Here is a 25,186-nt window from a genome sequence, read left to right as displayed (position 1 = left end):
TATTTTGGCACAAAATATGACTTTTTCTTAGATGACATGCCAATTTTTTTCCATATTTCGATTTTACGATTCTAATTATGCCCCACTGCCAAGTTTTCTAAAAATCGCATGAGTAGTTTTAAAAAAAAATAGCTCTCAAAATTTTAGTTCTTCAGTGTTAATTGAATTTGGTATATATTTATTAATATCTCTTTTTTATTAAACTTATTTGATTTTTCCTTTCACATTTCGAAATTTAGGTTCATTCCAAATAAAATGCGCAAATTTTTTATAATTTATTTTTTAAATTTGTATTTTTAAATAATTTTTATAAATTTTTCGAAAACAAATTTATTAACCTATACAATTTTTGCCGTCATCTTAAAGTAGATGTATTTCTAAGCATATCTTCCAAAAATTAGAGTTCTTTTATTCAAAATTTTCTAAAATATACGTGAATTTACATTTTGGCGCATTTTGAAATCTGGCGTATTTATTATAAGCGATAATAACGAAAATGTGGTTTACGCACTCTGTTAAAATTATTTGAAAGCATGAACGATGACTTTTTTTCCGCTTGTGGACAATGAAAAAAAGGAAAGGAAAATAGGTTGCTATAAATTTAGAAATTCGCAAAGTGAATTATTCTTGGCGCAAACTGGAAAAAAGTGCGCCAAGATAAATTTTTAAATTTCTCCATAAATTTCTCACCAAAAACTACAAAAATTAATATCTAGGAGTAATTTGAGTCGTCAGAAAAGAAGTTAATGACTAATTAATTTATTTACAATAAGCATAATTTCACTTGATCTAGAAGACAGCAAATGATCTGGATAATTGAAGTTTCGGATATATGAATAATATTTTTTTTCTAAATAATTACACTTTTTAAAATTACGAAGGAAAACTACGATAAATTTCCTCATCGAGACTTTAGATTAAAAGAAAAATAATTTTTCAATGCCATATAAATATTTACTTAATTTTTTTTTGCTTTGAAATGTTGAACCTGTAATCTGTTTTTCTGAGATTAAACCTTTTTACACCATCTAGGAAATCTCATATCACTTTACTATCATTTATTGTTGCTTACACCGAATCCTGGCTTTACGACAATTCAAAAGGCATTGTGAGTAAAACCGTGGATGGATACACTTGATTCTGTTAGTGGTACCAAAAAAGTACTTTTGTTGTTGTTACCAATCTCACTTGTCCGAAAATGGTCAGCAAGCCTACGACATTCATCGTGGCAATGCGCCACGATGAATGTCGTAGACTTGCATCTTGCATAATGAATGTTATTTAATGAGTCAGATGCACCTGTCGCTGGCAAGAGTCTTATCCCTGTCTCATATGCTTCCGCTACGCGGGACGAAAGGGACGTTTCTCAGAACCCGCACATTTCCACGAAACCTACGTAGCTAGGTTACCATTTTCACTTACGAAACGGCCCACCAGCGGCCGAGCGGTAAAGTCGCTGAACACTGGTAGTTCGGTCCGAGGTTCGAATCCCGCGAACGGGCTGGCTGCATGGGTGTTTTCGTGGTTTCCCCCATGTGTAACGTGTATACGAGCCAGTTTCCCTTAGAAAGTCCTCCTCTAAAGGCATCCCTCCTCTTAGGCAGATAGCCTTAGTGTGCTTTGCCATAATTAAATACACCATACACCACCACTTACGAAACAGACTTGAACACCAAACAGTAATCGAATATCGTTCAGATTGGCATCACGTGATCCTTCAGAAGCAGAACTTTAGTCTGAATGGTTGATTTCTACCCGGGGCAGAGCTGCAGATTTTCGGCGAAGTTTCAACATATCCTGCGTAGCCGGGACATAGTTTCCGTAGCTAAGTGGAACTTCCAGCAGAGCTGGGTTTTTTTTCCGTTTTTTTAGGAATCCTCCCGTTTAAACCAATGCCACCAGAATCTCGTTTCTCAGAAAAGTCCCATCTAGTGGGACCGTCTCTAGATGCAATACCCCTTTATAGGTGACAGCCCGGACTTAGCTCACATTCGCCTCCAATTTTGAGAGACAGCACCTTAGGGGAACAGGTTTGATGATTTCCTATCCCAGCAACCTCTTGAGAGGACCTTCGGTTCGCCGCATATTTAGTATGCCGCCCCTTGCCACACAGATACTATATATTTACAAACATCCATACCTACTCCGGGATTCAAGCCCGAGCCCTTTGGTACAGCGGTCGGAGTTACTAACTGCTATCACGGTTGGGTGGCACAACAATACTGAATGCCACAATACGATTTTTTTTTTACCAAGTCAAACTCAGTTTCACTCGGCAGTACCTTTTCGGGCTTCTGGTAGTTGCAAAATCCGTCAGCACATATGGCGAGAAATTTAACGAAGATGTTTTGAGTTTTTATGTATTTTTACTTTGCCACGAAGTGAGAACTGAATTAATTGAATGAGAAATATAGCTCTAATGAAATTCGAGGAAGTAGGTTTAAATGAAATGCAACCAAAAATGCGGGTAATTTAATAGGCTGTAACAAGGAAGTCATGGTGGTGTCCACATTAGATTTGCTTTTTCTTGAGTCTTTGCATTGAAAAAATGAAGTTCTCACAGCAGGTGTATATTTGTATTCAGAAGAAAAAAAGCTCACAAGGTACAAGATGACCTTTAAGATGTAGAAAGTAAGCAAGTGCTTATCCGGTCAAGCTTTTTTTTTTTTCCTCCTTGAATATCTTCAGGTTAAAAAAAAGTTTCGACGAATTCCAATCTAGAAACGAAATTCACTCGGAGGCTCTCTGCAGCAAAAATCAAAAGAATGGGTTCGCGGATTTTGCACGTACGCCATCCTCTAAACTTCTCGTGCGGCCAAAAGGAAAGAAAGAAAATGACGTCACAGATTTAGATGAGAGTGGCAACATGTTTTTTTTTTTTTTTTTTTTTTTTCCCCGTTTCGGATGGCGTTTTCTTTATCAATAGTAAGAATTTCAACTCCTTTTGCTCTGTCTGTTACTTGCGGAAATGGATGAACAAAATCCGTGGCATTTCCGGTTTTTAGTAAGTTCAAATACAGACACAATTCATCTGCTATGATTTTGTTTTTGAAATATATTACCAGCTTTTGGCCATTTCCCATCACTGTTGACAGTGTTTGCGGTTTTTCAGAGGTCACCAAATGCAGCTCAAAGCTGTTTTGAAAAGAAATGGAATGCGAAAGGAATTTGTTATAAGCGGTTTGGGGAAATTCAGATTATAAATCACTATAGTCGACATTCCTTTCTAACCTGTTCGTGATCATTTGATAACATTTGCGCAATTTCTATAAACATATTTTTAAAAAAAAAATATTGTTACTTACGGATAAGCAAGTTTTATATTTATCGAAATAATTATTATCAAGATTAGAAGCCGTGGAATTAAATGACATTTTTGGATAGACTGACCGTGAATCTTAATATTGGCGAAAGTATACAGAATTTCGTTTGTTATTATTCATTTCATTATTCATGTCTGCTGTTTTTTTATGTTTTTACTATATTTGTTGCATAATTAATTTTTATTTATTTTTGGTAGTTTAGTAATAATACTTCAATTATTCAGTATTATTTTAATAATACTGAATAATTTAATGTTTAATAAATTATTAATTAGTAAAAATTTATTTAAAAGGGATTAAGAAATTTTTAAAAAAATCAAATTTTGAATAACATAATTCTTTACCCAAACACCTGGAAGCCAGAATTTTGAATTTTCGAATTTGTTTTATTAACTATTTCACATATTATCTATTGCAGTATTTTATATTACGTCTAAAGCGATGGTTTTTAACGTTTTGTGTGTTACATTTATTTATTAAATATCATTTTATTCGCATTTTAAACGACATAAAATTCAATTCAACAGCAATATCACAAAATATTTAAAGACAACATATCTTCAGAATTTCGGATAGACAGTCTCCCGTGCTGGAGATAAAATTGCTTTTTTCTGTAAAGTGTTGCCACTGCTCCCTTTCAAATCGTTAAATTTGTTAATCAAAAGTTCGTTAAAGTTTTACAAAATATGAAATAGATAATAAAACAAATTCGGTATTTAAAATTCGAGCTTCCAGGTACGCATTTTCTGATAGAGGATTACGTTTTTCAAAATTTCATGGGTCTAGACACCGTCGTTTTTTCACAATGCGGGAAACATACCTACATTCATGCACATTCTCCTTTATTTAATTTCTTTTAAAATAATACAGAGCGATAATATTTGGTGGCAGCAATTTGAAAAGTGATTCAGCCTGTTACAGTGACTCAACGCAAAATCCCATTTCGAGACTAAAAGCCCTTTTTAGCTTCTTTCTGCTAATAAATGCTACTTTTTAGGATTTCTTTTTGAACTTTCTTGAGTGTTACTTTGGGAAAGTGCTTAAATTTCGTATTTACAACTATGAATTTTACACGAAGAAGGAAACTGTTTTTAGTCCAAAGGAATTTGTCTCTAAAGAACTATTGTTTTAGTTTTGCGATGTTGCGTCGAATCACTACAAACAGCGAATGACTTTTCAAACTGTTGCCACAAATTATTATCGCCCTGTATTAAAGAAATTAAATAAGGAAAAATCTTCATAAATGTATGTATATTTCTCATTGTGTTAAAACAATGGTACATAGAGCCATCGAATTTTGAATGACGTAATCCTACGAATACGGGCATGTGGGAGACCTAATTTGAAATTTGGAATTTGTTTTGTCATCGATTTCCTATTTTGTGAAACTTTAAACGAATTTTTGATTAACAAACTGAAGGATTTCAAAGCGAGCCATGGCAACGTTGTACAGAAAAAGATTTTTATCTTCAGCGCGTGAATCTCTGTATCGGAAATTCTAAAGATATGCTCATTTTAATACTATTTTGCTGTATTGCTGTTGAACTGAATTTTATGGTTTAAGTGCGAAGAACGTGATATTTAATAAATAAATATAACATACAAATGTTAAAAAAAACGCCTCTTTAGACGTAATTTAAAATCTGAAACCTTTTTTTTTTTTTTTTTTTTGTTGTTTGTTTGTTTTTTTTGTCACCGCTGACTGGGCGGTTCAAACCATTATATCCAGTCAGTGACTACCTAACCACCCACAGCTTTAAGGCATGGCGGCAGGTAGAATAATCGGGCATTTATTTCTGTGTAGTAGCAGAATTACAATAATAGTTTGCAGATGCAGTTCCGCATACATTACATGGAAATGAAATCGGCAGACAATAGAATTTTACAAATCCTATAAAAAGAATATTTGCAATGATGTTTTAATAGTTGCAGTTTCGGAAGACAAAATTTGAAGCAATGTCTTTACATATGAATTTACATTTTCGAATACATATGACTTTACATTACATCATTATTTACATTTTCGACTGTAAGACACATCTGATTCCTTCTACAGTGAACTACGTAGTTTCTGCCCCTATTATCTTCTCATACCCTTTGCAACCACGGCGTGCTACGCTTTATATCTGTAACTTCTTTGTAGATAATTTTTTCATTTCATAAATTTATATTTAGAGTTACAAGCAGACTACAGATACTTCCCTTCAGTTTAAAAAAATAATGGAAGGATACAAATAACATTACTTTTGAAATGTTGATACTAAGAAAATAATTTCATTTCAGCTGATAATTGTGTGTCAATAAATGGCAACACAAAGCTTTTAAATCTCAGCGATTTAAAAGCTTTGTGTTGCCAATGAGATACTTACCTTTCAAACTTAATCAGAAAATTCGGCAATATAAACGAAGTGTGTTGCTACTCAGGAAAACGCAACATACTTGTCTTCCGAATTTAATGAATAAACTGTATTTTAGTTGCACAATAATAACAAATTTCAGTTTACTTCCCTGAGTAGAACATTTATGAACAACGTGTTACAGTTACCTGAGTAGAACATTTATGAACAACGTGTTACAGTTACCTGATTAGAACATTTATGAACAACGTGTTGCAGTTACCTGAGTAGAACATTTATGAACAACGTGTTACAGTTACCTGAGTAGAACATTTATGAACAACGTGTTACAGTTCCCTGAGTAGAACATTTATGAACAACGTGTTACAGTTACCTGAGTAGAACATTTATGAACAACGTGTTACAGTAAAATTTTTTCATAAACGTTTTCACAATAAGAAAACGGATTATTAGAATGTTACGACTTTTACAGTTCACATAAATTACTGCTATTTTGATATAATTGTATTATAATGTTTCTCACTTTTATCTTTTAACTAAGTGTTGAGGAACCTGGTGAAACACTAAGCAAATAATCGCTTAAGTCTAAGAACCGAAATGTAAACTCACGAAGGGTTAATTACCCTTTATTGCTCAAAATAAAAGATTCACAGATGGCCCCTTTCTCAGAGCGTACAACAAAGCCTCCACTTAGGCTTAAGCCCAAAAATGTAAGAAATGAGAACTAACTAATGACTAACTAGTAGAGATTTAGCCGAAGCTAACACAAATTCTAAACTAGTTGGCTCGTAATATTGAATTAGCTGGCGAAGCTATCCAAAGGCACGTAATATGACCGAGCGTAGTAGAAGTCAGAGAGACGTAGCCAAAAGGCAAACGCTATTCAGGAATCCTAATTCTGTCTCTCGAAGTCAGTGGAACTTCGACGTAAACACTTACTCCTTCTCATTTTCATTTAACGCGATTCCAAAACCTCATTCTGGAAGGGAATTGTAAGCTGAAGCTAGAAGAGATAGGAAAGGTGCATAAACTTAAAATAACTGTTGTAAAATTAGGATACACCATATATCGAGTATATTTATTTTTATTATTACTGTATCCGCCCCACCGTGCCCGCCTTACTTCCGCATTTTTGAAATATGCTCTCCTAGCAAAAAAAAGATTACCAACACGTACATAGATAATAAAGGCACAAAATATTGCTTTTAGAACTGTAACGTTGCCATGCTGTAAAAGCATTTTCTTTTGTAAAATATCTACCAAATAACCAATGTCTGCATATTTTCTTCTAATTCAACCAGAATAATGAAAATATTTTTCTTTCCTTCTTTTTTTAATTCAGAAAGAGAGTAAAGAAAGCGGAGAGAAGAAAGAAGAGAAAAAAGAAGAAAAGGAAGGGAAGGAAGGGAAAGAGGAAAAAAAGGAAGGAAGCTCGGAAAGTGGAGAAAAAGACTCTAAAGGAGGAGTAAGTAGCGTGTATTTAGGTTCTCTTTCCTGGAACGCTGTGTTTTTCTATTCAACGTGATTACATAAAATGATTAGGTGTTTTAAAACATGCATAAAAGTTTTCTAATTAATTTTCTTCCTCTACTGCTATCTCTCTCCAGCTTCTCCAGCGAATGTGCTTAATTACATACAAAATGTTACAGAAAAAATTCAGAGAGATATAAACGATTAACATTTTCATAAAGTCAGCTACAAATACGAATAAGTGCTATTTTATTCAATGCAACGCATGAATCACTAATGTAATCAACGTACCTCTTCTTTCCATCGTCATGCAAACTGCGCAACAACATCACCAAAATATCTGATGTGTACACCACATGACTTCCTTGTACGGAATATTAAATTATACTCATTTTTTCTTGCATTTCATTTACACTTATTGGATTGAATTAAATCTACTTCGCCGACAGCGCATAATCCACAATAGAATAAATGCATTCTTTAAAATTCACCCTATTTGTTTACCATAGCGACACTCTGGCGCTAGGTTTACTTAACAGCGTTATATTTCGTTCATATTATACCTCAGAATGAACAAAATTTATATCATTTAAAGAATTATATAACCTTTGTCACATGTTCTATTCAAATACTATAACAAATCTAGAACGATGTTTAAAAGAAATTAAGGAAACAAAACAAAAAAGAAACAGTTTTTCACAGACGATTCAATGTTTCTCATTCAATTAATTCAGTTCTCACTTCGCGAGAAGGCCAAAAATACATAAAAACTCAAAATATCCGTATTAAAAATTACGAAGTAAATCTTAAACGCTTATTTCCTCGAAAAAATTCCAGAAAGTATTAAGCATGATTTAATTCGAAATAATAAACGAAGGCGTTTTCTTTGTTGTTGCGAAGCTTAGTCTCTCTAGATTGGCAACAAATCTACTATTGTGTTGTTTCAAATGTAAACAAACATGTCCACCATGTTATTTAAAAATTAGGCTTAACCGCACTTAAACAGCTTTTAGATTGTTGATAATTTTACAAATATGGCTTGCAGATTTCCTAAAAACCTTAACCGAAAGATAAGAACAACATATTTCAATCATTTTTAAAGCAAAAAATTCACAATTTACAACTGTGTAAGAGTAAAGATATTGAGATCACTGAGCCGGGTTACAGAGTGGATATATATATAAATATATTTATATACGTTTAGTGTGGTCGATTGCAACCAAAATACGAGGTGCACATCTACATGTTATAGCAGTCCTATATACAAAATTACAACGTTCTGAGGGGACTCGTTTTTGAGTTATGTGAGATACATACATACGTACGTACAGACACCACGAAAAATTCTTTTCAGAATTCATTTTAAAGCAGTTTTATAATTTTTTTGGAGGAAAAGAGTATTTTATTCTGTCGTTACGTACAGATGTCACGCAAAAACATTGTTAAATTGCATTCGATAGCGGTCAAAATGGATATTTTCGTTGAAATATGCTACCTGAAACTTTTCGCGATTACAATACTTCCTTTTTACTTCGTACAAGGAAGTAAAAAAAAAAGAGGGGGCAGTTTTAATATCCCGTTCTACTGGGCCTATTGACGAAATTTACGTTCTTCATGTCTCGAAACGCGACTTAGGATATGTATTAGATTTATATATAGCTTCATTCTAACACAGATATTTTGACACTATAGTAGTGGCCAAGCCGAAATAGGCTCTTTTTTCTCATCTCCTGCTGAAAATAATCTTAAAACAATGAATGGTTTCGGATTCCACCAATACAAACAAGAAAATGATATGTATTGCTGGCAAAAATCTGCATTCCTCTGGTTTCTTGGAATATTTTTACTTTACCACTTCACTGAATTTTTTTGCTTGTTTATTGCTTCCTGTACTTGGTTGCATGTTGCGCCTGCTAAGAGTATTGAATAAACTCTTGTATCTTTACATGTAGTGAAAGATTTTTCACTTCATTTGCAATCAACCTTAATTGTCTTTTATTATAGTATTTTTCTTGAATAAAATGTTTCCATTCTCTTTAGTGAAATCTAGCATTTAATAAATTCAGTTCGTAATTCATTCTTTTACTGCAATGACAAACCTGGATTACGTTTATATAAATTTTTCATAAATGAATATAAAGATATAAGGTTTTCTAATATTAATTGCTTCAATGATATGCTTGTGTTGAAGATATAATCTGTTATAAGTATCCTACCGAGTAAAATCATTGAACAACAATATCCTTCGTGTTCAAATAGTTGGCAGAAGACAGGTTGATCCTAGAGATGTGTCCATATTCGTAGTTAAAAGTAATGGATATGAACCTGAATCCTTAGAAAACGTTTTCCCGAAACCTTAAAATCTTAAATTTTTCATGAAGCATCTGTTTTTAGCGAATAGACTTCGTTGCTTAACAAAACAAAACAAAACATAAAATTAATGATAATAATTACGTCCCATAAGGCTTTTCTTTTATTTACGCATACATACATGTTTCGAGAGCATTTGAGCTAAAAGTATTTAAAAAGCAGCATATCTTTAAAATTTCCGGTACAGAGGCTGTTCGGACATGCTTTAGACGATTTTGGTAAGCGGTAATAAAAATTCGTTTGCTGCAAAAGAAGTAATTGCAATTGTACTATGTTTTTAAGAGTCAAAATTATCTTCTGTGGCTTGAAAGTTTTGTTTTTATTCAAAATGGCGAATTTAACAAAGCAGTGGTTCGAAGGCTACATTTACGCTCTTTCCGAAGAGAAATATGCATACTCTGTTATCCGAAAACGATGTGAGAGTCATGTTTTTGTGATATCTAAAGTGTCGATAGGTAATATCATCAACAAGAAAGACTAAAAACGTCAATCTGGAGCCTCAAGTGGGACAAAAATTCCGAACAAGTATCCAAAGAAAAAAAGGACATCTTCGACTATTGCAAAGGTACGTTGTTTAATGTTAAAAGAAAATCCCCCTAGTCAAAGGACAGTTGCAAAATCATTAAAATGCCCGGTGTCCACTGTAAACAAAATGGTAAACGTTGATTTAAATCTTAAGAAAGCGAAAAAACGCAATTTGCATCGTCTTCTTCCAAAGCATATCGCTCAACGCAGGACGCGCTGCAAAATTCTATATGAGAAACACTTATACAAAGAAAAATGGAAAACAGTTGTCACAATAGATGAAGAATGGGTGTATTTAAATGATTGTAACAAAAAAATAGCCATTTATTATCATAAAAGAGGAGAAAAAAATTTAAGTACATGGTTCAAAGAATCAAAAGAAAGTTTTTCTAAGGGATTCATGATTGTTGCTGGTTTTTCTTATAATGGCAAGCTAAAAATAAAGAAAATGAAAAAAAAAAAAAAATGTCAAGATTAACTCCAAATACTATCAGGAACATGTTTTATCGCCAATTTTTCTGAATGAAATACCATCGCTTTATCCACAGTGCCATCAATCTGTGAGACTCCATCAGGACAAAGCTAGCAGTCACACATCAAAATCCACTGTAAATTTCCTAAAAGAAATGGAAAAAAAAAACTGATATCAAGGCCATACCCTTCACTGATATCCCTACTCAATCTGCCGATGTGTCACCTATGGATTTTTGTGCTTTCGGACTTTTATCCAAACGTTGTCCCAAAATCCTAACAGGACTCTGGACAGCTGTTCGGGAGGAATGGGATAGAATATCTCTTCTGCCATTATTATCCTGGAAATTGTGGTGTCGAAAGATGGTTCAGAATAAGGGATGTCAAACAGAACATTTACAACACAAGAATTTTATGTAATTTAGTTTTGTGAATACAATACACATCGTCTAAGAAATGTGTGAACAGCCTCTGTAGATAGTTTCGCGTGCTGGAAATAAAAATATTTCATTCCTCACGTTGTGTTGCCACTGCTCGTTTTGAAATCGTTGAGTTTGTTACCTCAAAATTCGTTAAAGTTTTACAAAATATGAAATAGAGAATAAAACAAATTCCAGATTCCAGCTTCCAGGTGCCCATATTTCTATGCAGGAATACGTTATTGAAAATTTGATGGCTCTAGGGTACCGTTGGTTTTTTTTTTTTTTTTTTTTTTTTCACGATGCATGAAACATATATGCATTCATGCATATTATACAATATTTCATTTTTTTAGTATAATACAGGGCGATAATATTTGGAGCAAAAATTTGAAAAGTGGAACGGATATTTATAGTGAACCGATACAAAGTGCCGTTTCCAGAATAATAGCCCTTCTGGGCTAACGCCTCTTTGGGCTAATAAACTGCGAATTTGAATTTGTATTTGCTTTCCTTGTATCCTTATTTTTCCTTTTTGCATTTGGTATCCGTGGGTGTTTTTGTTTTTTTCCCTTACAGTGTTGCCATTGCTCGCTTTGAAATCGTTGAGTTTCTTAATCAAAAATTCGTTAAAGTTTTAAAATAAGAAATAGATTTCAAGATTAATTCAAGAAAAATGCTAGGAAATAAACAAATAATAGAATAGATTTCAGTATACGAAATAGATTTCGAAATTTAATATTCGGGCTTCCAAGGTGCCCATGTTCGGGTGGAGGACTACGTTTTTCAAAATTAATGGCTCTGACTGTCCTTGTTTTTACATACGTACATTCATGCATATTCTTCATTATTTAATTTCTTTAAACATAATACAGGGCAATAATATTTGTTGGCAACAATCTGAAAAGTGAAACGCACATTTAAAATAATTCAAAGCAAAGTTTCGAGACTGATAGCCCTTCTGGGCTAAACGTCACTTATAAATAGAAAGGCTGCAGTTTAATCATAAAACTGAATTGGCACATTTTCATAAGTAAGAGTGCGTGATAATAACTGAGAAAATGTACTTGGAAAATGAAAAATTTGCCATCGAAATGGGAATTCCACTGGCATACATGTTTGTAGCCACGCATGCCAGCACAGCTGCTAGAACTGTAGCCCAAGAATATTTCCTACTTATTTCGTAAATCAATTTTACGCCATCTGTGCTTGTTCAGATGGCATTCGTTTCTTGATGTTACTCCGAATTTTATTTCAGCTATGAAATGGCTATAAAATGTGTAAGGAATGTACACTTGCAAAATAAAAGGTGAACAAACACATCCCGAAATTGTGTCCTAGGATAACGCACTGAAGAATACACTTAGAAACATTTGTAGAAGAAATTAGAAAGCTGTGTACTTATGCAGCATCTACAGTGGGTTAGTTTTATAATCAAACACTTTTTCTCCCTTAAAAAGTAGACTATGACGATTTCGAGCCTTAGAATTTGTATTCTTATGACTTGCTGTGAACAGAACTCAAAACAGACTCTATATGTACGTGGTGCTAGGAAAATATCTAACAAAATGTAATGGCAGATACAGCAGACAGGAACAAGTGAATTTTGTAATGGAAAGTGTGTGCCAAAAGGGAATGTCGAAAGGGTACAACAATGATTCTCAAACACTGTCCCGCGGCACTTCGCTGTCCCTCGAGATTCTTGAAGTGTGCCGTCAAATTTTAGGAATGCATGCAATAATTATTTTGTCATTTGGATTAATCTTAGATAAAATTATCCGGAAATATTACAAAAATCTTTTAAATGTGTTATTATAATGTTGCACATCTTTCTTTATATATATATATATATATGTGATGTACCAGCTTTAGTCGTAGCTTAAATAATCAGACGATAAGTTTAAAAAACAAGATCCATTTATTATTATTCAGGAGAAATAGCAGTTACAAAAATCAGATATCCTGAGTAATTAAAAAGTACTAATAACTTTTTGTATGAAGTTTACTACATCGTGACATTTAAGAAAAAAGCCCGGTATTCTTTTGCGAGTCTTTTTATACCCTCTGAAAAGGCGGAGCTTCCAAGAAATGACGTTAGCCTCGTCAGCCAATCCAGGTCGCTTTAAATATTCCAGAACATTCTATAACTGTACGTGTAGAAAAAGCGGGAAAAACAACTTGACTACGGGGCTGTGCATTTAATTCCACGTACTTTCAAATAAGAGAACGTCGCCATTAAAAATGAAAAGAACATACAGTTAGAATTTTATGTGTATTCTTGACTATGGAATTTTATTATTACTTGTATATATATAATGGCTGGCGTATTTAATAGCCATTAACCTTGCGCCATTACAGAGGCCGGAAGTGGTTGCCATTTCGTTATGGAAGCACTTAACAGGTGGTCACTGTTGCCTCTTATGAAGGGACGGACAGTTACATCCATGTCTTCTCCGGGATTCGAGCCCGGGCCCTTCGCTCTGGCAGTCAGGGTCGTTAACAACTATACCTGCTGGGTGGCATGTATTGCACTTCTTATTTGTGCAAAATTCGGGTTTTGGTTTTGACCGCTAGTAAAAAAAATCTGAAAGTTTTCAGATTTTACATTACGTCCAAAGGTGTTTTTTTTTTTTTTTTTTTTTTTTTTAAACGTTTTGTCTGTTACCTTTATTTATTAAATATCATGTTAAACCATAAAATTCAGTTCAACAGCAATATCGCAAAATAATTTTAAATTTAGCATACCCCTTTAGAATTTCCGATACACAGTCTCGCGCGCTGGAGATAAAAATGTTTTTTTTTTTTTTTTTTACTGTACAACGTTGCCATGGCTCGCTTTGAAATCCTTGCGTTTGTTAATCCAAAATTCGTTAAATTTTTACAAAGTATGAAATCGATAATAATTTCAAATTTCAAATTTGGGCTTCCAGATGCTTATATTCGCAGGAGGATTACATTATTCAAAATTTGATAGCTCTGGGTAGCGTTGTTTTATCACAAAGCGAGGAATATGCATACAGTTATGCAGATTTTTCATTATTTAATTTCTTCAAATATAATGCAGGACTCTAACATATGGTGGCAACAGTTTGAAAAGTGAAACGGACTTTTGTAGTGATTCAATGCCTGTATTCTCTATGCAATTACCACATAGTAGGATCAAATTTTAAAGAACTTTGTGAAAAAAAAAAACTAATTTATTTGACCTTAATTTTATTACTATTTTTAATTCATAAGTTAGACTTCATCATTTAGGCTCATGTTCTAAACATTTTTTTTTTTTTTTTTTTTTTTGTAATATAATGTGCGGTTTGAAAAATATACTGTCTACGCATTTTTAGATCAAGGTCAAAGTAAATTTTTTTAAAAAAATCTGAAACTTTCAGACTTTGCATTACCCCCGAAGGGGCATTTCTTTAAATTTTGAGTCTTACTTTTATTTATTAAATATCAAGTTCTTCGCACTTAAACCATAAAATTCGATCCAACATCAGTATCGCAAAATATTTAAAAGAGTATATTTTTAGAATTTCCGATAGAGTCTCGCGAGCTGGAGTTAAAAATGTTTTTCCCCCGTACAGTATTGCGCCATTGCTCGCTTTCAAATCTTTGAGTTTGTTAATAAAAATTTATTAAAAGTTTACAAAATATGAAACAAATAATAAAAAAATTCCAAATTTGGGTTTCTAGATGCCCATATTCGGATGGAGGATTACGCTAATCAAAACTTGATGGCTCTAGGTGCCGTTGTTTTATCACAATGCGACAAACACACATACATTTATGCAGATTCTTCATTATTTAATTTCTTAAACTATAATCCAGGGCAATAATATTTGGTGGCAACAATTTGAAAAGTGAACAACGCTTGTAGTGAATCGACGCAAAATGCAAAAACGAAACTAAAAGTCCTTCTGGACAAATTGTCCCTTTGTACTAAAAAGATCCAGTCTGTCAAATCTGAATCACGAAATGAGAGCAGCATTACCATTACTTTGTAATGCAATATTAATTATTATCGTACACTCTTTTTAAATAATATATTATACGTATACATCAATAGATTAAACAAGTAAAATTCTTTTTAATTTAATTCTGCTGTTAGTGTGCCACCAAATTTTTAAATTATGAAAAGTATGCCGTGAACGTAAAAGAAATTGAGAATCACTGTAATATATAGGGTACTATCAAATGGAAGATGATAACAGATCTTCCGTTCAACAACATCTTAGATCACCTGGTGCAAGTTGTCATACCTCGTTCGGATTGAGAGCTGCATGTACCTGATTGCTGACGAATAAATTGTGTTTTGGTTCTTCATCAAGTGTTGTTGTAAATTACTCCAAATCTACGAACTCGTAGAGCTCAACACTGTATAAGAAAGTGCTTTCGATCTAGGCATTCTAAAAACGTATCGGTGTCACTGTAGACGAAAAGTTAAAATATGAAGTTAAAAATCTTTAAGGAGCAGGGACTTTGAGTTTCATTGCCAATAGTCAGTGAACATAAAATAGTAATACAAAAATTTAAACATTCTATTAGAATAGTTACAAACAAAATAGTATATGTGTAGTAAGAAAACATAGTATATGTGTAGTAAAAACATATTTCAGTTTAGAGCTTGGGATATTGTATTTTAGGAAGTAGAATCTACGACGAGTTATGGCGGGAGTAAAAGAGAGTAATTAGTGTATTTTTTTAAACACATATAAAGTAATATACGTTTTCTGCTATACTGTATCCTATAATATATTTGTAACCCTCCCAAATTAAAAAAAATAAATTCATGTAGTTATTGTCTCCATTTCCCGCTTTGAGAATCTTCTAAGGACGACCATGTCCCGAGTGATTATACTACAAGCCCGTATTTGGTATACATTTTAAACGCGAGTATTTTCTAACAAGTGCCAATATATCACTCGGGATGTATAAATGAACACTATCACTTCAGGAACGGTTTTAGCATTCATTTTAAATGTGTTTGTTCTTTTATTCATATATGTTTCTAATGTACTAAGGGATTAAAATTTTAATTACTGCAAAATCCAAACAAACAAATTACTAGTAATTATTAAAAAAATTTTTTTTATTCCTCTGCATAATGGATTTAGTAATAGTACCATTCTTATGTTAGTAAACGCCCTGAAAATGTCGAAGATCAGCGGAGGTAAAAACTGCATAACATGATATACATCAGTGCAACTATCATTTTTGTCAGTTAAACAGCAAATAAAAAAATTCATTTTCCAAACACATATTCTTAAAACGTACGGCAAATTTACGGTTTTGAATTTATAATCAAGAATGACTGCCTGATGTCGAAGAGCGAATTACTCTTTCAGCAACATTCAGGCTTTAATTACGTTATCAGAAAAAATTTGTTGTTTGTGATTAAGCGTTACAAATTCTTCATTTTGTATTTACGATACGGATAATCGAGTAGACATTTATCAAATCACCATATGATTCTCACAAATTTTCTAAAAGTAAAATAATGCAACACATCGTTCTCCTTTCGAGATGGATAAATATGATTCTAAAATCTCTCATACCCTTCCTACAATAAGCTATTAAAATGATTCTAGCAGTTTTAAAAACATATTTCAGTTTAGAGTTTGGGATATTGTATTTTAGAAAGTAGAATCTACGACCACGAGTTATGGCGGGAGTAGAAGAGAGTAATTAGTGTATTTTTTTTACACATATAAAGTAATATACGTTTTCTGTTATACTGTATCCTATAATATATTTGTAAACCTCCAAAATTAAAAAAATAAATTCATGTAGTTATTGCCTCCATTTTCCGCTTTGAGAATCTTCTAAGGACGACCATGTCCCGAGTGATTAGACATTATACAAACGTTACGTTACGTTACGTCTACGTTATACAACCCCGTAAGATAAGTAAAAACAAAAAAAAAATTAACACAGTAAGGACAACAAAATATTCGAGATATTGAATAGACTGCGCACATTTTGCAGTATATCTACTATAAAGATGATATGGATCTTCAAAACTTCATAAAAATTATTATATGAATGGGAATTAAGTTCCTTTGCTTTTAAGACATATAACTGATTTTTTTTTATCTGGAAACCGAAAGTTATTCTCAGTTAAAAAAAATCTTTTCTCTTGGAGCTGGTGCATTTAGCTACGAAATTGATTTACTAAGCAAAAAATTGTTCTCCTTGAAAAATACCAGACATTTTTCAATCCTAGACAATTCTCCGGACGTAATTACAAATCCTGGACTGTCCGGAATAATCCCGCATGTCTGATAATCTTATTTAGAAATAATGGCATTTATGCTTGTAAGAAAGCACACTTTTTCTCACTCCTGTGATGGGTTTGAGCATTGGCTGGTAATGAGCTTTTAGGTATATAAGAATTTTATGTTAATTAACACATTACTGATGATTTAGAATTGAACTGTAAGTTATTTTCACTAGGATGTAAATGAGATACCAATATTTATGATAGAGTTCTTGGAAGTTTAGATAGAGAGCTTTTGGCAGCGACGCTGATAATAGTACTTCTCTCTTCCATCTCTGCTAATTAGTTATCTTACATTAAACATTTTACTAGTCGCAATCAGTCTTTCATTCTGTAATTTGAGCTAATGCTTGTTAAACCTTTTGCATTGTAGACTCCAACACTGTTTAATTTAAATTTTAACTTCACCTTTCTGTCTTTTTTATCCCACAAGTTGCGGAGATTTTGATTTTAAGTATAAATCGTGCTTTTGTTCAATTTAAAGTTTCCAATAAAAAACGTTGTTTCACTCTTCTTCTGTTAGAAATTGGATTACGAAAGTAAAATTCGATTTCATAGGGTTAGCCTTCCTTGTGAATATAGTATACGCGCCTTAGCATTTGAAATACTAAGGCGCGTACTCTGGTAAGCATGGTAAAACAAATATCCTTTAAAAAACACAAGTAATATTTTACTTCCTTTGTACGAAATAGAGGAAATATTGTAATTGTGAAAATTTTCGGGTGTCATATTTAAACGAAAATATCCATTTTGACCACTCTCGAATCCATTTCACGGATATTTTGGGTGGCACCTCTACGTATAGACAGAATGAAGGACTCTTTTTGTCAAAACCCGGTTCTAAAAATGGATTCAGAAGAGATTTTTTCTGTGACGTCCTTACGTATGTGCCTTGCATAACTCAAAAACGAATAGCCGTAGACCGTTAAAATATTGTATATGGGACTTCTAGATATGTAAGTAGTCCCTTTCCTTTTTAGTTGAAAGTTTTCCTTTTAGTTAGGCCGCACTAAACGTACATATATATATATATATATATATATATATACAGGGTGTTTCATAGATCATGGGACAAACTTGGAGGGGTAGTGGAGCGTACTAAAACATGCATTTTTTGCGTAGGAATATAGGGTCTAAAGTGACGGGTTAAGTTAGGAACGAAAAAAAAATATAAAAAAAATTAAAAAAAAATAAACGACACGAGAGGAAAATTTGTTTATGTACAAAATCAACGCAAAGTGCTTCTTTGCAGCAATACAGGTGACAGGTGACGGAAGACGGGGACGCCTGGTGTTTAACAGTGGTAAACAGGCATATGTCCCACGCCTACGGAGGACGGGGACGCCTGGCGTCTAACAGAGGTAACAGGCATATGTCCCACATTGCAGCAATACAGTATTCACAATAAATGTTCAAAAAAGGGAACAGTAACAGTAATAGGAACTACAGCTGTGATTGGCTGGCAGTGCAGCGGTAGAGGGCGGTAGTGAGCCGGACAAATCACGATCCGATGCATCAGAGGATCATTCGCAACTCTGATGTCGAGCGTAATGGGTTAGTTTACGCACAGAGAAAATGCTGACATGCATCTCATGTATGGTAGTGCTAATGGGAACTACAGAGCAGCGCTACGGTTGTACCAAGAATGGTTTTCGAACAGGCATATGCCGAAGCACGCAATGTTCGAGAGGTTGCATCGGTCTCTGTGTGAAAACGGGTCATTTGAAAGCCACCTCCGACACTAGGAGTGGAAGAAGAAGTGCACGACAACCTCGCATTGAAGAATCCATCTTTAACATTGCGCATGAATCACCTCAGACAAGTCCAAGAGCTATTGCACGTCGTCTGCAGCTGAGTCGTCCCACCGTTTGGAGACTATTGCATGAAAATGGTTTGCATCCATACCATTTTCAGAGGCAAGCCTTGCAAGAGACAGATTACCCTCTTCGAGTTCATTTCTGTCATTGGTTCTTGCAGCAGTGTGCGGCGCAGGCGGATTTCCTATCGGATGTGCTATTTACGGACGAGGCAACTTTCTCACAGGACGGCATCTTCAATAGCCACAACATGCACGTGGGGGCAACTCATAATCCACACGGCACACGTCCACATGCATTCCAAACCCTCTTCTCCGTGAATGTGTGGGCGGGTATTGTTAACGACTACCTCATAGGTCCATACCTCTTACCTGCACGTACAAATAAATGGCTTATGCTATCATATTTTTCTGAGAGAGGTGCTACCGGAATTGATGCAGGATGTTCCGGCTGTCGTTCGTGATCGCATGTGGTTCTAGCATGATGGTGCACCAGCCCATATCCACTTGCGGTCCGCAATTACTTGGATGGGACATTCCCGGGCCGATGGATTGGCCGGGGTGGACCCGTTCGATGGCCACCCCGTTCGTCAGATTTATCCAGCTTGGATTTTGTTTTATGGGGCCATCTGAAGAGCATCATTTACAAGACTCCCGTTGCCTCACTGGAGGACCTCGTTGCAGGACAATTCATTGCGGCTGCAAGCGTGCGCGAAATGCCTGTCGTTTTTCAAAATGTTCGTCAATCCCTTCTGCGACGTTACCAAGCATGTATTACCGCTCGTGGTTGCAATTTTGAATATTTATTGTAAATACTGTATTGCTACAAAGAAGCACTTTGTTTCGATTTTGTACATAAACACATTTTCCTCTCGTGCCGGTTTTTTTTTTTTTTCGTTCCAGCCTTAACCCGTCACTTTAGACCCTACATTCCTATAAAAAATACATGTTTTAGTACGCTCCACCACCCCTCCAATTTTGTCCTATGATCTATGAAACACCCTGTATACATATTCTGTTGCCTGGCTCGGTGAGCTGAAGTATTGTGCAGTTTTGCTTTTAAGTGTAATTAAATTATTGTTCTTATGTTCCGGTTAAGGTTTTTATGCCTTTAGTTTATCTTCATGCAATAGTTTTAGCATCATCAACAATTTAAAAGCTTTCCGAAGGCTAAGCCTAATGAGGTCGCCATTTGTTTACATTTGAAACTCTTAGTAGCGTAGTGAATTAAGTCAGTTTGTGCACCAACTTAAGTGTTTTTTTGCTGACTGGCAAAAGTAAACTTTCAGTTTTATGCACCGAAAAATCTGTCTTCCTGTCGGCTGGCCGAATTTCTTCTTTTTGCTTAGAAACTCTAATTTAAATTGTAATTTTTTTAACTGTTTCAACTGTGTCTGATGTTTTATGTTTTTCTGTAATTACATTTTTTACCCCTTAAATGCATGTAGTTGCCATTTGGCAGCATACTCATATTTAGTCACGTAAATCAAATCAAAACACAAGTTTTAGCTTGTTGCATAGTGTAACCAATTGGATACATATTGTTTACGTATATAGTTTTGAAAGTTTGTACACTGGCACCACTAATGGTGTAACGGTCATTATTGTGAATTGATGTGTAGCGTGTGGACCTTATTTCTGCTTACGAATTTTTGATTTCGTGTTTGTTGTTATTTTGATGTATTCGAAGTTTTAAAATTATTTGAACAAGTTTATAAGGTATGTATTATTACATAAAATTGTTATTACACATTTTTCTAGTGTATTTGTTTTTCAAAAGTTAATTTTTTTTAAGTTAATTAGATTTTTCAAAAATTGGAATAAAAAGTTAGCTTATATATTTTTTAGTATTTTCCTATTTGATTTGATATCAATTCTAATGTGTTTTTCAATTTAAAAATTAAAAAAAAATATTTCATGCATTTAAGGGTTAATGAAGATGCTTTGAGGTTTGTGTATTTTTGCCTTGCCGCGAAGTGAGAACTGAATTAATTGAATGAGAAATATACCTAATGGAATTTGAGGAGATAAAAGTTTAAATGAAATACAGCAAAAAGTGTATATAATTTAATGGACCATACGAGGAAGTATGTGGTGTCCACATCAGATGTTTTACGTAGAGAATCTCTGCGTAAGCGTATCGTAATTTTAAAGAGAATCAGTAAAAAATACACTTGCAGAAGAATGCCTTTATGGAAGGATATTTACTTGTGACTTCGAAATGTTTGTGCTACGATTAGGTTTTTTTAAAAAAGAAACAATAGCTGCGTATATCTCAGATTTATTTTACTAAAGAAATTGAGATGAAAAATGCATTGTCATACAGCGTTGAAGAACAAGGTAAATCTCATCGTTCTGATTTACGATTTTGGATTTGACATAGAGAACGGGCAATTGCACAATAATAAAACAAGAGTTTTCCAGCAATAGGTGAAATATATTTTCCATTAAATATGGCAGTAAATGGAAGAAATACTTCTACATGCACTTAAATTTGTTTACGAGAAAATGAATCCACACGAAATGCTATAATTTTTCAAGGTGTATAGATCCTATCAAATACAGATACCAAAGTGAAAAGAAAAAAGAAAAATTAGACAGTGATAAAGATACTGTATTTTATTAAATCGCAAAAATGTGCAGAGAAATTTGTTAGAAACTTACACAATTGTTTGCTTACTTATTAACTGCTAGGCCCACCAGCGGCCGAGCGGTAAAGACGCTGAACACTGGTAGTTCGGTCTGAGGTTCGAATCCCGCGAACGGGCTGGCTGCATGGGCGTTTTCGTGGTTTTCCCCATGTGTAACGTGTATACGAGCCAGTTTCCCTTAGAAAGTCCTCCACGAAAGGCATCCCTCCCTTTAGGCAGATAGCCCTCGTGTGCTTTGCCATAATTAAATACACCAACACCATATTAACTGCTATTTCATAAAGACATGCATGGTTTATCTATGCAGCTATATGAAAGAACGCCATTTTCCGACTTCTAACCTAAAAAGCTTAACAGAATTACAAAGAAAATTATTTAAAGAATAATATAATAATATTTTATTCACCCGAAAATGCATGTACAGTGTTATAATTTATTTTCAGAAGTTCAAATTTTTAAGAGGAATATCAGAGATTTCTTATTAAATGTAAGTGTATATCTATATCTATATCTATATCTATATATATGCGTGCGTTTCTGTGTGAAGGTCATATCATGACGTTTCTGAAGATAGCAGGTCATATGAACTTGCCCATATATTCTTTTTATTCTTAATTTCTTTAATTACTTATTAACTAAATATTGAATTTATTCAAAAAAATTAGATATCATATAACCGCTTTCATAAAATATCTGATGTGGCCACCATATGACTTGTACGTCACTATAAATGGCTATATAACTTTTCAAATTTTTGCCAACAAATATTATTACCCTGTATTATATTTAAAAAAATTTCCCTTAAATGCATGAATTTTTATTTTTATTTTAAAGTCAAAAATACATTAGAATTGATTTCAAATAAAATAGGAAAAATGCTAAAAGAAATCTAAACTAGGTTTTTATTCCAATTTTTAATTTATTTCAACGGTGTATTATTGTTGCTACATGGCTACATTATGCAAATGGGTAATAACAATTTTATGTAATAATACATACGTTGTTAACTTGTTCAGACAATTTTAAAACTTTGAATACATCAAAATAACAACAAACATAAAATCAAAAATTCGTAAACGCAAATGACGTCCACACCATACACATCAACTCATAATAATGACCAGCCCACCAGCGGCCGAGCGGTAAAGACGCTGAACACTGGTAGTTTATCCGAGGTTCGAATTCCGTGAACGGGCTGGCTGTATGGGCGTTTTCGTGGTTTCCCCATATGTAACGTGTATACGAGCCAGTTTCCCTTAGAAAGTCCTCCACGAAGGCATCCCTCCCTTTAGGCAGATAGCCCTCGTATGCTTTGCCGTAATTGAATAACCCATAACCCACAATGTTAGTCGTGCCGCCACGCTCAAACTTTCAAAACTATATATATGTAAACAGTATGTATGCAAGTGGTTACAGTATGCAATAAGCTAAAATTTTGCTGTGATTTAATTTACGTGACTAAATATGAGTATGTTACCAAATGGCAACTACATGCATTTAAGGGTTAAATAATGAATCTACATAATCTACATAAATGGATGTGTGTTTCTCGCATTGGGAAAATGCAAAGGTATTTAGAGTCATCAGATTTTGAATAACGTAGTCCTCCACCTGAACATGCGCAACTGGAAGCCCGAATTTTGAATTTCGAATTCTTTTTTTATCTAGTTTATATTTTTTGAACTTAACTAATTTTTGATTAAAAATCTTAACGATTTTAAAACGAGCAGTGGAAACACACTGTGTGCAATAAAATATTTTCATCTGTACAGCGTGAAAGAGACTGTCTATCGGAAATTCTTAAGATATGCTACTTTTAAATATTTTTAGTCCAAATGCTATCGAAACTTGTATGTATATGTAAATGAACATAAACGCCTCTTCGAGCCTAATATAAGAAGAAAAACTTTCAGATTTTTTTTTTTTTTTTTAAGTTTAGGCCCGTTTAGAAGAAATTTTTTAGGTGTTTTAGATAAAAGCTTTGGTGCTTTTCTCCGAAGTTGAACGTTTTTATCCAAATCATGTCTTAATTTTGAAAGCGATGTTCCCGAATGATAATGCACCTAGAATTCTGAAATTTGATCCAAGAGTGAAAGTAATTCTTTTTCAATCGAACATCAGATATTTACTTTAGTTTAATGTTTTTAGAAAAGATAAAAAATTCTTTGAATGCATTTTACATTCGAATGCTCTTCCAACCGAATGAAGTCATAAACAGATCATTGGACTCGTAACAAAAACTTCATTCTTCATACATTCACAATTATATGAGATTTGTCTTGCGAAAATAAATAAAGAAAGAAACTAATAATATAACAATAAAAATTCGAAGGAAAAAAAAAAGGAAAATCTGAAATGTTTCAGATTTTAAATTACGTCCAAAGGGGCGTTTTTTTTTAACATTTTGAGTGTTAGATTTATCTATTACATATCATGTTCTTCGCACATACACCATAAAAATCAGTTTAATATCTAGCAATCGCAAAATAATTTTAAAATGAGCATATCTCCGATACACAGTTTCATGCGCTGTAGATAAATTTTTTTTTAAGGCTACAGTGTTGCCATTGCTCGCTTTGAAATCGTTGAGTTTGTTAAAAAAAATTCGCTAAAGTTTTACAAAATAGGAAATGGATAATAAAACAAATTCCAAATTTCAAATTTGGTCTTCCACATGCCCATATTCGTAGGAGGATTACGTCATTCAAAATTCGATGGCTCTATGTACCGTTGTTTTATCACAATGCGAGAAATATACATACATTTATGCATAGATATTTCATTTTTTAACTTCTTTAACTATAACACAGAGCGATAATACTTTGTGGCAACAGTTTGAAAAGTGATTCGACGTTTGTAGTGAATCGACGCAAAATCGCCAAACGAAAACAATAGTCTTTCAGGTATAAAGCCTCTCTGGACTAATAAATATATTTTGGATTACTGAATAAACAAAACCTTTTTTCTTCGTAGAGATTGAGAATTCTGACACTAAAACAGAATATGATCCCATTATTTTAGTAAATGAATAGTTATTAGGAAGAGATTGTAATTTAGAAAGCGGTGTTCAAACATACTGCAGGACTCGTGAATTTCATTGATTAGAAATTCATGCTTAATCTTCTCAAATTGCTTGAGTCCAAGTGCTTTTGGGGAAACTGAGGAATACTATATGAAACCTCCTTAAAATAAATAAATAAATTTATTTAAAAACAAAAACCTGCTGGGAAATCTTTGAAAACATTGATTCGGGCAAACAGCGACTGTAACACAAACAAAAAGGAATAAAAAGCATTTTCTTCTAGTATGAGGAATTCTAAGAAAGGAGGAGGTACTTAAAAGGTCGAGATTTCATCGTGACGTTTCTTTCAGACTACAAAGACCCTCTTATCGCTAAGCGATGGTCTAATTTATAATTAGGATGTAAATTACATATACTTGTGTGTGTTAATAATTGTTTTACCACACATAACTGTCATAAATTTAAATCAAGTTGAATTAAATTTACTC

At 33.5% G+C, this 25,186-nt stretch overlaps 1 long non-coding RNA gene across 1 annotated transcript in view; it reads left to right on the top strand.

The window, feature by feature from the left end:
* Window positions 1-25,186, top strand: part of LOC118198191 (uncharacterized) — a 104,036-nt gene that overhangs the window by 23,358 nt on the left and 55,492 nt on the right. The window contains exon 2 of the long non-coding RNA XR_015044382.1: window positions 7,023-7,145. This is a non-coding gene — a long non-coding RNA (uncharacterized LOC118198191). The remainder of the gene's footprint in view (window positions 1-7,022; window positions 7,146-25,186) is intronic.

This window comes from Stegodyphus dumicola, chromosome 12, assembly GCF_044657685.1.
Source record: "Stegodyphus dumicola isolate Sdum_Otavi_A_Nest chromosome 12, ASM4465768v1".
NCBI lineage: Eukaryota > Metazoa > Arthropoda > Arachnida > Araneae > Eresidae > Stegodyphus > Stegodyphus dumicola.
This window is presented reverse-complemented; position numbering and strand designations above follow the sequence as displayed.